Below are 12,413 nucleotides of genomic sequence, written 5' to 3' on the forward strand. Positions count from 1 at the left end.
AGTGAAGATAAAGTTATTCAACGTGTTTCAGAAGTAACCGTTAACAATGTCAAGTATGCCACACAAGATGTTTTTGTTTTGGATGTGTTGCATGGTGAGAGAATTCCTCTTTTTTTCCAAATGAAATACATTTTTAATGTGGACACTACGTGGGTTCTTTGTGGAAAACTGATATTTCCGAAGTATTTTAGCCAGCACTTTTATGCTTATTCAGTCAAATTTGACCAGGAATGGACTGTGATACAGCCTGGGGCACAGCTAGATTTTAATGCCCTTGATATATATACAGTTGATGGTGATATCTTTGTGGCAATGAAATACTGTGTGTAAGAATAGTTGTAAAAAATTTGGAGGGGAAGGATAGAGGGTGATCTGAAACCTACACGCATGCAGATGAGGTACCTGGAGATCTGTATATGTGGCAATGAAATACTGTGTAAGAATAGTTAAAAATTACACTTTCAGATTGTACAAATATTTTAGCACTTGCGTGAATCGACTAATCTTTTGATGTTGCCTTTCTCTTTAAGCATACAATGACCACTCACAGTAGCTTTTAGTCAGTATAAAGCATGATAACATGTTATGTTATGTTCTTACACTGCAGTAAGTAATGCATTCATAAAGTGATTCTCCATTAGAGTTGTTTAAATGTGAAAAACTTTGTTCATTAAAGTTTTTTGCAAACGAAGATTGTGGTGTGCGGTAGATATTCTCTTTCCAGTATTTTAATTTGTACAATTTAACTTCTTTTAAATCATTGATTGTGGGAAAACAAAAAAATTTCTTTCTTTTGCTCTCATTCTTTTCTATTTATCAAGGACATTTTTGCCACTTTATAGGTACAATGTCATCGTCGCTGGGGTGGTACCCTAACGAGAACAAATTGGTACAATCTAATGGGGTACCTTTTTGTACCAGTGGATTATTGCTAAGGTACCAAATTGTCTCTCAAAAGGTACGGTATAAAAGGGTACAACTCTGTACCTATGGTAAGGGTACCATTGCTGTACCTCGGGGGTACCACCCCAGCGATGAGCCATTTGTACCCTTGAAGGAACATATTCAAGGGTACATATTTGTACCTAAAAGGCACAAACTGTAAGGGTACATCTTTGTACCAATTAATATGGTACAAGTTTGATCCCCTTGGGGGTACTGCCTCAGCGACGAGCATTTGTACCTTTTTTTTTTTTTACTTTTCTGTACCTTTATTTCTGAGAGTGTATACTTTTTTCTTGATTTACCCCTGAAAGAATGGAAGTGAAAAGCTTGCCCCATAGGTGGGGCATGTTGTAACATGTGAGGGGCACATTGTAACATGACCATATGACAGCTTAAAATGTTTCCTGACCTAATCAAACAAGACAAACTAAATAAGACAAAATAATGGGATTTTTTAATAATGAAAATAAAAATGTTTTTGAGTTTGACAACGAACACACCGCAAAACACAGCTACAGCATAGTTCAAAACATAATAATAATTAATCATTTCTGAACATTGACTCTGTCTTTATTCACCTTTTTCTCGTGGTTTCTCAATAGAATTCATAAAAGTATTTAATAGAATAGTATAATAGTTCCCCATGTGATGTATTTTTTAATTAATAACTAACATTTGTTTTTCTTGCAGAAACAACAATCATATGTTGATGTATGTGTGCCCTTTCAGAAAACTTGTGACTTTTGAGTGCGTGTATAAATAAATAATCGGGGAAATTAAACTAGACAGATGACTAGGTTTTGAAACCCTGTGATTATGAAGGAATCATTACCTAGCAACAGAAGGGCTTGTCTAAAAAGAACCAATCAAATTGTGGGAAATTGTGTAAAGTTTCATGTCGTTTTGCCATACCCCTTATTCTATAAAAACTGTTGTATTTGTGTTTTCGGTGGAATTCTCAATGGAATTTGTCTGAGATCCTCCGGCCTTGCTTCTTCTTGGGAGAGATTCCCTGAGAACTGCTCGGGAACTCTTCCGGCCGTGATTAAAGCATTTAGAGGACATTTGCTGAAGTCTGTTTGTCTGCGTAGCAAGTCAGATGGGAGCAAATAAGTTAGAGTAAGAAACTCGGCCAGTTGTCGACTGTAGACGCAAGAGCTGTATAAAGGTCATAGGGTGTCGATTGGAGACGCGCCATATTAAGAGTCGATTGGAGACGCGTGGGAGTCGACTGAAGACACCCCAGGTAAGTTTATTTATTTAGTGTTGATTGTAGACGCAGGTAATTAGGTTCCAGGTACGTAGTTAGGTTTAGGGAAAAATCTACCACACCCACCTGCACATCTGGGATTTAAACCCAGTGTCTTCTGCTGGTTTGATCAGCATTAAATAACTATATCTCAACTGTTAAATAACAGATTGAAGATTAAAATAATATCCGATTTGTCTAATTTTCAATAAACTAAAAAAAACTTAGATTAATAATTAACATAAGTAAGAAATTTACTTTTGCTATGGTTAAATAAATGTTCAGTGATATCTTCCAAAGGTTAATTCATTTTGGCACAATTTTTTCTCTATAGTGTTGGTATGGCAACTAGTAAATACACTAAGTTTCATCATGCTAGCATGTGTGGAAGTATTTAAAACAAGTGTGTTACAACTAGCCCCGAATTAGGTTGTGCCCCGCTCACCCTATATGCAACATCTAATTAATTTAACATACAATGGAAAGATTTCTAGACATGACGCGAAATCTGGGCACGTGAATTCTTGAAAGTGATGAATGACTGGATACACTTAGCCTCAAAGACCACTCCGAAGCGGTATGTGGATTTAGTGTGCGCTAAGTGTACTGCACTTTGACATTTTTCAGACCAGGGTCTTGCGCACTCACTTCCTGTTGCGTGCACGCGCTCTCAAGTGGCCAAGTGTGGATATTTGGACAGGCCCTCTGTTTCCTTTCAGTTTAGTTCCTTAGTTACTAATTCCAACCCTGGTTACTGATTAGTCCCACCTGTGTCTATTTTAGTTCTCTGTGTATTTACTGTGTTGTTCTGTTGATTGTCTGTAATTTTTGTCCCTCCATTGACAGTCTACTCAACAACCATTTTGATGCTTCAAAAAGCTCATAAAGAGATCGTAAGACTAATCCGTATGATATAACATTTTCTTAAGAGAATTGATCGCTTTATATGATGAACATTTTTGATTTAGGCTTTTATATACGACAAAGTAGTAGTTGCATGGACTGTCGATGGAGGGACAGAAATCTCTCAGATTTCATTTAAAATATCATTATTTGTGTTTCGAAGGTGATCGAAGGTCTTAACGGGTTTGGAATAACATGAGGGTATTTTTTTTTTTTTTAGGGGTAAACTAACCCTTGAAAAATAACAACATTGTTTTGGACCCCATTAATTTTCATTGTAGGGACAAAACCCACCAAATCCACATTATTTAAAATAAATTATTTTTCATTCCCTAGAAGAAAGTCAGTCATTAGAATGACATGAGTAAATTTTTTTTTTTTTTTTGGGATGAACAAGGAGTTCAGCAACCATCCTGTAGCACCACTAAGATTTTCTTAAGAAATGCACAAAAAAAAAGTCTGAAATTCTTTTGACCATGTTTCAACACCATCCCTATAGAAGGTGAAAATTTCATATATTTTACTTACATCCCAGTGTCTGTCTTATCAGTTCAAGGAGGCTTCTAGATTTTACTGTTTTTGCCCATTTTACAAGCCCATCACTGATTTAAACATTCACTGAGTGGACCAAAGCCTGTCATTTCAGACAGAAAATAGCTCTGGGGAGATTGAACTTTGTGACTTCAGAGACAACATTTCCCTTATTTCACCCCATATTTCACCAATGCTTTCTTCACATTACCATCAACCATAAAAAATAAATAAATAAAAAATAAATAAAAACTCAACACTAATTATCTAACTCTTGACGAATCTGAAAGAAGCATAATTCAGCCTGCCATATAGGTGAACATCATCTCCCTTGGTTACCAAAATGAAAAGTAAAAAAAAGAAAAGAAAAAAAAGAATCATCTTGGTTTTAGCTTTTAAACAAGCCATTTTTCCACTACAGGGTCTAAATAGTCTCTCTAGTTTCTATAATCAGCATCTCTTCAACTGAAACAAACCACTGAGCCACTGCGATCAAATGGATGCTGCTGTTGAAACCACGGGACATTTCAGGTACTTACACATCAGGTTTCATGGCCTCTTCAAGCCCCATCTACCATCAAGAGACACAAGACATTTTGAGTAATGCCATTTCAGACTTCGCTTAATTTCTACAGACAGAGAAGCTCATTGTGTGAATTACAATTTGCAGCCACTTCATCGTCAATTAACTAGCTCTGTAATCATCAACATTCCCAAAAGAGTGCCTACTAAATTTACCGCACACCTTTTCTGAAGGTCTTATTCACGCAGGTAAGTGCTTGGTGAGATCATCAAAGCATTTCCATTTGAAAAGAATTCTTGGTAATAATTATGCAGAAGTGGCTATGCTCTTTTCACCATAGTCTGTTTACAACTGTCACAACAACACTGAAAGAGACAGTTCTGTAGAATATTTCATAGACATCAAATTCTAGTAATTAGATGTATTGACAAAGACAATGTTTCTGTGCCATATGATGCTGTCTGTACATTAGGGTGGCCCTTAAATGTACGAAAAATTTTTTTTTCTGTTTTTCTGCAGCCTCACCCGCTAGATTTGTTCCATTTATGCTAAAAACACCCCAGAAAAAAAATGGGGCAAAAATATTAATATTTAGAGGTAGCTCAAGCACATCAAAGTTCACGTTTTTTTTAGGCAATTCTACAAGGCAGCAAAATTCTTCATTCTAAAACGTTTAGCATTGAGCATTGTATTCAATACTATACACAGTTTGCAGAATGCATCAAATCCCATAGCCTATTACTTGATCACAGTTCAGTGTGAGTACTATATTAATTATTTAACCAAATATATCTTACACAACATACATTTGACTATTGTAAGATAACTGATGATACGCATCTTTTCACATTTAGTCCAGGCAAAGTAACTAATTTTGGAGCCAAAAATAGAACTAATTGTAAAATAATTTTTTGCAGCTTAGATCATTTGTATGAGGTGTCCAGAACAACATACTAAAAGTCCTAAGAAATCCTAGTTGAGGAAATATGTTAAATTCTCATCAATCTGAGATGTTTGCCAATAAGGCCAGACAACAATACACCCCAATGGGGCTATTTTTTTCTTTTACTCCAATCAAAATGAAACTTTACACAATGAAAGTACCCATGAAGAGTCAAATTCTTTGTATTACAAGTTTCTTTGAAAATGAATTTGAATATGCAAATGAGCTATACACTAATCGAATATAGGCTACCCAAAATACACCCGCATAGGCTTAATTTTTTCCTTTACTCCTACCACAATAAAACTTTACACAGTGAAAGTATACATGAAAAGCAACATTTTTGTTTTACAAGTTTCTTTGAAAAATCTATTTTAAATATGCAAATGAGCTCAACACTAGGCCTAATTGACTTATGGCCAAGAAACCATAAAGTCACAAGTAGAAAAAACAGGGGCCAAATAACTAACACATTCATGTCCATTCAGTAAGTTAACCTATGCATAAACACGATAAATTTGAAGTCACTCGCCACACTTACCTGGTTCACTTGCCACAAAAAGACTTATATTGACCTTAAGAATTGATTGCACAATCTTGCCTCCAGTTGCTTTCTACATTTTTTTTTGTTTTTTTTTGCGAACAAGCCTTACCTATTGACATTCCCCCACAGATAACATCAGAAGAAAGTCAGAATAGCCATCTTAGTCATTAGTAACGTGGTGAGATTAAATTTTGGGCTGGTAGATTTACAAATGATTGGTATTGTTGGTAAGATTACAGGCAGAAGTCATTCTTACCAACTAAACGATTCACTCTCACACAGAAGACAGATGAAAAACTGGATAGACAAACTTTCCAGACATTCCAGCTCTTTAAAATAATTTTGCCAGACACCAAAACTGCTTCTCTTTTTGTAGTTAGCAAGTATTTCAGACCAGGCGAGCCACACATCAGACTTCCACCGTTTGTAAAGTAGCTTTGCAGTGTTATGAGAAGCTAGCAACAGCAATATCTAGGTTAGTTAAAGAAAAAAACTAAACAAAAAACTAAAATAAAATAAAAATAAACCTCCCCATGTTGTTGTTACCTGTTGTTACCGACCCTGAAGACTATACCAGTGGGGGTTATACCCCTGGCAGGTACTACCAAGCCAGGCAGTTTTCAGGTTAGAGTCCAGTCTAAAAGCAGCATTGCCATCACCCATTGGCAGTAGGATGATTGGATGAAGATCGGGTCGATGTATTTGTCATACATATGAATGGTGTTTCTGCCTATATGCAAATTAGGACATATTCAATAAGTGTGGCACTCATGTGCATATTCAAATTCATTTCAAAAGAAATTTGTAATAGTAAAAGAAATGAAAAACATTTTTTTTTTTGTATGTAAAGTTTTATTGTGGTAGGAGTAAAGGAAAAAATTAAGCCTATTTGGGTGTATTTTGGGCATATTCGATTAGTGTATAGCTCATTTGCATATTAAAATAAATTTTCAAAGAAACTTGTAATACAATTTTTTTTTAAACTTTTCGTGGGTACTTTCATTGTGTAAAGTTTCATTTTGATAGGAGTAAAGGAAAAAAATAGCCCCATTGGGGTGTATTGTTGCCTGGCCTTATTGGCACACATCTCGGATTGGTGAGAATTTAACATATTTCCTCAACTAGGATTTCTTAGGACTTTTAGTATGTTGTTCTGGACACCTCATAGAAATGATCTAAGCTGCAAAAAATTATTTTACAGTTAGTCTGTCGTAAAACGCTACTTTGCCTGGACTAAGTTTGCACAGTTCAAAGTCAATAGTTCAGAGTTTCTTAACACCATGCATTTCTGTGAAAGTGGCTTTGTTAGCCCGTCGTTAACACAATTTATGCTTCTGCAAGAAATGCATAGAATATATTTTGTGCAAAATAGGTGTAAATTCAGAATTGCCATTAAATAAGCAAGTATGTAATTTAAATAGTTTAGATAAAATTATGCAAGTGGTAATTATCACAAATTGAGCATAATAACTGATTATACAAAATTTCAACATCATCGAGCCACCTCTAAATATTGTTCAAATGAGCTCATATTTTGCCTGAATTATTTTTTCATGTATTGGAACAACTTGAGGGGGACAGACAATTATAAATCAAAACTTGAAAAATAAGGGCCACCTTACTGTACATTTCAGACCTGTGATTTATTTCAATTCCTTTTGTCAAAAGACAACTTCAAAAAAGTGTTGATTAAAAATTATTCAGCATATCACAAATGCCTTCTGATGTGCATTTACTATGTACTGGATATCAAAGTAATCATTGATGTGAAAAATATTCTATTTGATACTCTAGGAATGTGTACATTACTCCGGAAATATGTGTAATTTATTAGGGACAAAAGATTGGCATGTGAATTGAGGAATATGTGAGACCTTGTGCACATATGTTGGTGATGCGTGCATCATAATGACACTCGGGTGAAATCACCCGTCCTCCTTGCATATTTTCTCACCAATCATTATGTCACAATATTCAGAAAAATGTAAAAAGCACCGAATCACCTCATCAATCAAGACATTGCACTCATGGTTCTGGTCCACAGATATTCCAACAGTCTGGTAGGCTCATCATGAACAGCTTGATTGAATTCAGTGGGGAACATGTAGAGATGCTGATGAATAAGTTTAGGAAAGGCTGGAAGAAAGAGTTTAGCCTTAATTGGGTGGATAGATTTTCCTTTGGCATTGACTTTAAGATATTGAAGTGAGACTCACTGAGGAATTGGATTGCTGTTGCCTGGGGTACTGATGTTTTGGTCTTCTCCAAACAATCGTTACAGAGAAAAAGAAAAAATCCACAGATTTTTAAAAGAGACATAATGTATGGTTCTGCAAATTGGAGCATCTCAGCTATAGAGAGGAAAAACACAAAACAGAGATAAACATATTATGAGGGATGTGCACTTTTGCTGAGCTTTGATAATAAAGACTGACCCAGATGGTTTGTATACTTGATGAAAATGGTTGCTAAGTGACAAAATGGCCATCATTTATAAGTTGATTTTTTTTATTTTTGTCCTTCAGTGCACCTTTTTTGATCTCAGACATTAAGCCTATAACAAATGTAAGTTCAAAGGCAAGGGTAGTGAGAGTAAGTACATTATCAAGTTATGTTAAAGATTTCCATTTCAAATAAATGCTGATGATCAGCATATTAGAATGATTTCTGAAGGATCATGTGACACTGAAGACTGGAGTAAGGATGCTGAAAATTCAGCTTTGACATCCCAGGAATAACAACATTTTAAATTAGGAAATGAAAACAGTTTTTTTTTTTGTATTTCACAAAATTACTGTTTTTACTGTATTTTGACCAAATAAATGCAGCCTTGGGTGAGCATGAGACTTCTTTCATAAACATAAAAAATTTTAAATGCATTTTTCAATCCAGTAAAAAATAAATAAATCCTGCACACTATTCAAACTTGATGTAGCAGTTCCAGTCAATCGACCTTCCTCAGGCTTATTTTGTCTAGATTATGTGCTTTTGTGAAATTGCTTAATCAAAGTGAGTTTTATAGTATTATATTATTTATTTATCATTATTTATAGAGAATAACAGATTTGAGACCATCTATATGCACACGTTATATAGTATATATAACAGACTCCAAAATATTGATAAAATAATTTGTTTGCATATATACGCTTTTAAAATTTTAAAAAGCATTTTAAATTTGCATTTTAAACAGCCTTGGACTTGGTTTGTTAGCTTCACTTACCACTATGCAAATTATATTTGTCATCCTATCAGTGCCAACACATAAGGTTATTATCAAACGAAAAAGTTGTGGAGCATCAATTACTTTCCCCCTCAGTTTTCTTAATTGTTTTGTCCTATGAACCATGACCACCGGCTTCTATGAATGACAAATTGAAAAGCAAACCATGTAAAGTTTTAGCTAAGTTACTTCCCTCTAACATCTCTGCCATGCCATTCCAGGCGAACTGCATGATGGAGAAATGAAATATAATGTTTATGCAATGGCACTAAGCACTACGTTTCTGTATTTCCACAGCTGTTATACCCCCCTGGCACATATAGATTAGATTCAGCTGCCAGGATGCAACTGAGAAAAAGGTCAGAGCAATGCTCTTTCCCACAAAGGTTGAAAATAATAACAAAATAAAATATATATAAAAAAAATCTAATGCCCATGTTCAAAATAATTTGATTTTGAAGAGTGCTCTGGGCAAATTATTCTATCCTCAGGTTCTGCCCTGTATGTATCTATGCATAATTTTGGATTGTCCGGTTTGCTGCAGGGCAGACATATTTCATGACATGATTTCTAAAAACTTTATCGATGCAGTCAAGCCTTTGGCAATTATTTCCCATGGTAAAGTGTTTATAATAATACACCACCGCTGCAGTGAAACCGATATGGTGCCCACAATGCCTGTGGAAGACAGGAGCTTTGTGAACAAGGCCCATGGACATGACACTTTTGAAGCTGAGCCCTTCAGCACATCTGAATGCTGAGCTGAAGCAGGCACCAGTCCCCAGAGACTCATAGAATGCCAGAGGCAGAATACAAATGCATGGATTCCTATGACCTTCAAAACAACCAGACAGGCATACTAAGTTTTAAAGCCTGAATGTTCAACTAAACCTTTTTGTGGTGTAAGGTGTACCATGCTGCCATGTTCAGTGCAAGAGTGATCAAAGTATAATGTCTGATCACATCAATTATTCATTGTATGCCTTTGTATGTTACAAGTTTCAGATAGTATGTGCTGTGAATCACTATGAACAACATCTAATCTGGTTGAATATTTTCATTTTCAGTAAATGTCAAGTTTGGATGTTGTGAAACAAAACTGTTGGGAGAGGTATGAATAAGTTTGCAAGAATGTTTAAAGTTGTCATGAAACGGACATTGCTACAGCTAATTTTTTTCTCACAATTCTGAATTTTTCTGACAGAATTGCATGATATAAACTAAGCATTGGACTTTATAACTGGCAGTAGCGATTTTATATCATGCAATTCTGAATTGCAAGAAAAAAAGCCTGAATTGTGAGATAAAAAAGTCACAATTAACTTATTTTTATTATTATTCAGTGGCGGAAACAAGCTTCCATAGCAGTCAGAAGAGAGACAGATTTCAAATTTGCTGTCACTCCCTCAGCCATTTTTTTGTTGTCATTTTCTGCCAAGGTAACACACAAAGTATAGCGTTATAATTTTTTTTTTTTTATATTAAAAACTTTACTAGATTTGTGATGTTGATAACGCATCATCACAGTCTGTGAAAATAATCCATACTAAACCACAACAATCCAATCAGTCCCCAATTGACAAAATCAAGGTCTGCCCTAAATTTTTTTCGGGGAAACTAGAACTTCCGTTTCATGACTACTTTAAAAAGCCTTGCAAAATGATTCATACCTCTCCCAAAAGTTTTGTTTCACAACATCCAAACTTGACATTTACTAAAACATACTGAAATCAGATTATATGTTCATAGTGATTCACAGCACATACTATCTGAAACTTGTAACATATAAAGGCAAACAATGGAAAATAAATGAATCATTGATGTGATCAGCAGTTGCGCGTTTATATTTCACAATTCTGAGAAAAGAAGTCAGAATTGCCAGATATAAACTCACAAGTCCTGGAAACACTATCATGGATTTTTTAAATTTGCAATTAGAGCAAATGCAAATACAAAATTAGATTTGCAGTCATGTCTCATTCACTGCTATAACCATTTACCCAACTATGACAACTTCTGCTTCTGAACCCCAGAAATGTGAAAAGGGTCCATTGCTGTGATCTCATGTGTGTTACAGGTTGTCCTGCCCTCGTGCCAGTAAACACATCATTAGAGAAGACATTCTGCTGCAAGAGGGCATGTCATTTTGATTAATGATTACGAGGGCACATGAATTTTTAAAACAACAATGGTGTGCATGGATAAATCATTCATAATACTGCAATATTCCATTCCAAGGATTGTCAATTTAGATTTTATGAAGACTTTTGCTTTATTTCAGAAATATTAAGGCACCTCAGTATGTCCTAACCAGCTGATGTAGACAATTAGAGCAAAGTTAATCATTCATCATTTACTCTAAGAAAAAACGAGTCAACTACAATGTACAAAACAATTGGCGTACAAGATGAACACTGTTACAGTAATACTAAACCTGACGTACTTAGAGGCCATTTTCCCAACAATTGATAACTTAGATGCAAGATACGTGGTGATTTCCAGATTAGTCAAAAAGTCTGATCAACAGCGTTGCCATGGATGATGGCAAATGTTATGAAATATCAGACAACTGAATGCCACGATTGACCAATCAGATTCAACACTTTAGTCTAGGGTACAATTCTCACTATTAGGTTGCTTATTAGCATGCATATCACTAGGATATGTTGTCTATTAGTACTTATAAAACACATATTAATGCCTTATTCTGCATGACCATTTTCTACACCCCTTAATCCTACCCAATACCTAAACTTAATAAACAGTAATTAGGAGTTTGAGGCAAAAGTCATAGTTAATAGTGAGAATTGGACCCTAAACTAAAGTGTGACCGATTCAAGAATTCCACAAAAAAAAAAAAAAAAAAAAATCTATACTCTAAATTCAGAGTTGGGGCAGTTGTGGCTTAATTGTTAGAGAGTCAGATTGGTAACCCAAAGGTTGCGGGTTCGATGCTCAATACCGGCAGGAAATAACTGAAGTGCCCTTGAGCATGTCACACACACAGAAGGGAACAGACAGATGGTAATGTGCAAACAGTGTTTATGGAAGCACAGTGTGGGGAAACCAGAGAATGGTGACTTGACGAATGGTGATGGAGACTTAGCTGGTGATGACTGAAGTGGATTCTCTGTGAAGGATGAACACGATGACTGGAGATCTGGATCGGGATGACGGACAGGAGACAGACTGAAGACAGGAGACTTGACGATCTCAGGTGAGTGTTCAGGTAAGAAGCCTGACTGTTTACGTAGCAGTTATGTTCATAGCAACATTGACAAGACCAGACAACTGATGTGAGGGTGATGCAGGATGATATAGACTGTGTTGATGAGGGAGTGCAGGTGCAGGGAATCAGTATCTGGTGATGATCAGCAGCAGGTTTGGTGATGGCTGACTGAGTGCAGGTGGGGACCAGGAGGGATGCTGGATGTACAGACAGGTTACTGAGGCTGCGTTCCAGTCCAAAATTGTCATGCCCTTCACTCGCTAACTTCCCTCCGTCTCGTTCACTTGGATGTACGTCATTGCTTACGTTGTACGAGTGCCCAC

The sequence above is a fragment of the Leuciscus leuciscus genome (assembly GCF_965113295.1).
Source record: "Leuciscus leuciscus genome assembly, chromosome: 6".
NCBI lineage: Eukaryota > Metazoa > Chordata > Actinopteri > Cypriniformes > Leuciscidae > Leuciscus > Leuciscus leuciscus.